Source organism: Pollachius pollachius (genome assembly GCF_949987615.1).
Source record: "Pollachius pollachius genome assembly, chromosome: 4".
NCBI lineage: Eukaryota > Metazoa > Chordata > Actinopteri > Gadiformes > Gadidae > Pollachius > Pollachius pollachius.
The window spans coordinates 29,495,584-29,500,583 of NC_136937.1; positions in this window are offsets into that span (position 1 = coordinate 29,495,584).

Here is a 5,000-nt window from a genome sequence, read left to right on the forward strand (position 1 = left end):
TCCGTCGCTGCCTTTGTCTGCTTATTAAAGAGCATTACCTCTGTGTATCCTTGCCCCGAGTCAACAACTGCAGGGACACTTGTAATTGTTAAAAACCTCTTATTAGTGAGCATTACCCACCATGATATCCGTTCTTCCTCGTTCCCCTTAATCTATCCAGCGGCTATTCCGTGTCGCCCGAACTCCCACCGCTCAAGTAATTACCCGTTGCTCTGACGCACCCAATGTGATTTTGTTTTTGGGGGTTTGTTGTTTTAATTGCTTTGAGTGTCACATACCTTGCAGAGTAATTAATGTCTGTACTTGCGTTCGTTTTTCGGAGATGTTCACGTCACCTCTCCGTTTATATCCGTCTCATCATGAAGCTAGGATAATTATAAGCCATAAGGCTTCAGCTATTAAAAATGATTTGTACTTAGGGAATCCACTTAATAAGAATATATTGTGCTAAATGTTATCCTACTTTAGACATATGTATTCATTCCTATAGATAAAAGTTAATTTGGCCACCAACTGTAATTGTCGTCTTTTGTCTAACAGAAAATTAGCTAGCCAACTTGTTGGATGTGGAGCTACCATACATCTGACCTATGATACTAGATCAAAGGGCACTTGGCATGCGTTTGAAAAATGTTTCTTTCTAATTTAAGATAGCAGGAGGGCAACTGAAACCAAACAGGCCTTGAGAACGAGGGAAGAGAACAGGTAATGAAATATCTTCAAAGCAAAATGTTTTGATGTCTCATAGAGGTGAGCAAGTTTTTGAAGACAAAACATTTCCATTCCAGAATCTATTTATAATACTGTCTAATATTGCTAAGGAGGTTTGATTATGAGAAAAATAAAATAAAACGGTTAGCCGTCCAAAATGCCCATTCATCACAGTAACACTCGCTCTCCAGTGCTGTACCGGGGTATGAAATTCCTTCCTCGGTGCCACTGGAAACTTAAGCACCACATACAACACTCTTCCCCCCCACCCCTCCTAACGACCATCTAAATTAAGCTTGTGGATATGTAAACAAGTTAAGTGCCATTGCTCCTGGGAACCCGCTGAACGGCAAAGAGGCAGATTTTATCAATTACCTGAACTGCAGTAAAAGCAGTATGTGGACCCCCTTTTTCAGCCGACTTCGAAAACACTTTGTTTGTTTACGACACATGTCAAGTTCGTGATACTTATTTTTAAGCTAGAATATGCTATTGTATTAGCTTTCTGATGAGCTATGATGCGCCTCATCCCACGGGCGTTATACCGTAAGTGCCCAATCTTGTATCCCTCTCAGATGTTATCTGCTGCACAATGAAAAAAATCTATCGCTGCCCGGACGGAGCTCCACAGAGACACACATGGCCGTGGATCTAGCATACCCCGTCTGCGTCCTGATGTTACACCGGTTTTCTCTGAAGAACTATGTTATTTAGTAAAGCTGACACAAAGGCATAGCCTTGGAAGACCATAGAAGTGTGTGGCAGGTTCCCACAACCCGAGTTCCGAAAGATTCAGATTTGTTCATAGATTTAGTAATTGAGCAAAATAGTACTAGAAAGTATTGCTACTGCAACTATGTATTCAATGCCAAATCTGAGTTTGTATTCACAGAGGATAAAACCACCGGTAGGTCGTGGCAATGCCATCTTCTTATTTAAATGGACTGACCCTTTTTTATAGGCAAATGATTAAATTTCTACTCAAAACTGTCCTGAAATGATTAACCTTTCATAAACGTGTGCAACGGTTGCATGTATGTTTAATTGAACCGTGGCTTCATTGCAAGGGTGTCATTTTAATATCTATCCAGAGCTGAATGCATTTTGTTGTATTTTTCGGTTTTTCGGCTTTGTGTTTCCAAGCTTTGGTGAAAACTTGAGCCGGGTGGCTCAAATGTGAAACTGACCCTATGATCAACACAAAATAAAAACCAACACCCTTCTAAGTTTAACAAAATATCAACCTGGCAACGTTAATAAATCAACCAATTTTTGTCGAAGGATCCAATGAGATTATCCAAACTGGTGATTGGCCTATTGAGGAACATTCAGGAAGTAGAAGAGTCAACTTTTCCGGAAAGGGGGTTCTCAGGACCCTGTTAAGTTGAAGATCAAGGTCAAAGGTTATGGGCTCTCCTAGCGAACACAAGAGCCCCGTCGTCAAAGCTCCCCCGCCAGGACGTTGGCGCGTTCCTTTGTCTGGTTTCAATAAAAAACTGCTCAAAAGTATTTTCTTTCCTTCATCTTTATTACACAGAAGACACAGGCGACATCATCAGTGTATAAATAACTCTGGCTGGTAGCAACCGCTATTTCAGTAAGGTGGAGGGGGGCGTTGACAGACGTTCCACTTTGACGCACCGTTAAACGACAGCAGCTCCTCTTCATCCTCTTAAACCTCCTCCTCCTCTCCCTCCTCCTCCTCATCATCCTTCTCCTCATCATCATCATCCTCCTCTCAACCTCCTCCTCCTCCCCTTCATTCCCTCCCCCTCCTCCACTTCTTCATCCTCCTCCTCCTCTCCTCCTCAACCTTCCTCCTCCTCCTCTCCTTCCTCCTCCTCCTCTCCTTCCTCCTCCTCTTAAACCTCCTACTCATCCTCCTCCTCCTCTTAAACCTCCTCCTCCTCCTCTTAAACCTCCTCCTCCTCCTCCTCTTAAACCCCCTCCTCCTCCTCCTCCTCTTAAACCTCCTCCTCCTCCTCCTCCTCCTCTTAAACCTCCTCCTCCTCCTCTTAAACCTCCTCCTCCTCCTCCTCTTAAACCCCCTCCTCCTCCTCCTCCTCCTCTTAAACCCCCTCCTCCTCCTCCTCCTCCCCCTCCTCCTCTTAAACCTCCTCCTCCTCCTCCTCCTCCCCCTCCTCCTCTTAAACCCCCTCCTCCTCCTCCTCCTCCCCCTCCTCCTCTTAAACCTCCTCCTCCTCTCCCTTGGCGACGAGAGGTCCTGGCATCCTCACCCTCCGCGCTGCAAGTTCAAGAAAGAAATCCATCCCTCACCTCCCTCTCTCGTGTCCCTCTCACCTCACTCGTCTCTCTCCCCTCCCTCCCTCACCTCGCCTCCCTCTCACCTCTTTCCCTCACTGTCCACCCTCTCGCCCTCCCTCCCTTACCTCTTTCCCTCCTTCCCTTCCCAAAATGAAAACTGTTTAATAAAAGCTGAATAACGATTGATGCCCGGAGAGTGCTGAGTGCTCACTATGTGGCCAAGAGAGAGAGAGAGAGAGAGAGAGAGAGAGAAAGAGGGAGAGAGAGAGAGACAATTGGGGAAGAAGCAGAACGAGAGAAGGTATTGTACAGATATCGAGACCGAGAAACAGAGGGAGAGGAGATAGGAAGCAGAGAGAGAAGGGGAGAGGATATTGAGATAAGGGGAGATTGATATACACAGAGGGAAAGGGGAGGAGAAATAGAGGGAGAGAGAGAGAGAGAGAGAGGGAGAGAGTAATTGAAGCAGCCGCGCAGTGCGGGCTTGTTAGAAGGCAAAACTAAAAGGGATGTACTTCATATCAAGTGGTATTAGGGGGAGAGGGGGAGATAGGCCTAAACTCACACCTGGGTGTTTTGCTGAACATATGTCTTGTGCTAATGCTACACATAGCGTCGCAGGCGGCAGCTATTTAGTTATGAGGTATGAGACGCGATCGAGACGAATCCCAGCCCAGTGACAGCAGGAGGCCAAGTAACATAATTCCGGTTTCATTGTTCAATTTATTTGCATCGATTTTTTTCCGGCTCTGATGTCAGTCTTGAGTGTTATTGGGTCAAACATCGATGGCTTTCTTTTTTTGGAACACATATCACTTTAACGGTGGTTGAGGAGGGAGAGCAGGAGGAGGAGGAGGAGGAGGAGGAGGAGGAGGAGAAGGTTGAGACACAGGGCGACAGCAATATCCGACGGTTCCGAAGTTCTCCCTTCGGTCTTGCGGTGCCTCTGATCTGTATTATTATATAACTAAGACTTGTTGAGAGTCCATAGCAGGAACACAATACCAGGGACTTTTGTTTATTATATAACAACTATTATTATTGTTGTTACTATGACTGTTATCATTGTCATCATTATTTTTGTCAGACTATCAGTAGTCTTGGCAAAATACAGAAATAAGCTAACTATGCTAATGAACTCATTGCAAGATAGAAGTAGAGATTAGATAAGAAAACGATTTTAATATATATATATATATTATTAATGATGAATTTAAACTAAGTGTAGCAGACCCCAGATGCTTCACAGGAGTAAACGTGACCCCCACTCTCAGATTTCCACGATGAAGAGGTATAATTAAAAGCACACACACACACACACGCAAACACACACACACACACACAGACACACACACAGACACACACACACACACACACGGCAGGGCGAATGAGGGGCATTACTCATGTGGTTATCTCTCTCTCTCCCTCTCTGGCTTGGCATCACTTTTATGTAAGTGTTCAAGCGGACCCGGCCTGATTTGAGGGAGTGTTGAACCCTCTGGAAATATAATCTAATTGCTAATTATAAACCGAGGATAATGCACGAGCAGTCTGCTGCACGGCCCGGCCCCCCACCTAACCCACGGGCTGCCCGGGATGTGGGGTAGCCCACGTGCACGCACGCACGCACGCACACACGCACGCACACATGTACACACACACACACACACACACACGCAGATTACAACGTACTCCAGAATTTGGCAGATGCATATATTTTTCATACACGTACATCAGCAAGTGTGTATAGGAATGACAACAGTAACAGTTGCCATCCCTCTCTCGCTCTCGCCCTCGCTGTCTCTCCCTCTCTCTCACACACAGGAACACTCCCGCAGACACACACACACACACACACACACACACGGCCAGGTGATTAGGCCCGCCCTGAATGAGAACGGCAATTAAACGCAATCAGAGCCCTCTCACATCGCCCTCCTCTCCCTCCACCCATCCCTCCCTCTCTCCACCCATCAATCCCTCACTCTCTCTCTCTCTCTAGTCTCTCTCCTCCATCATTATCT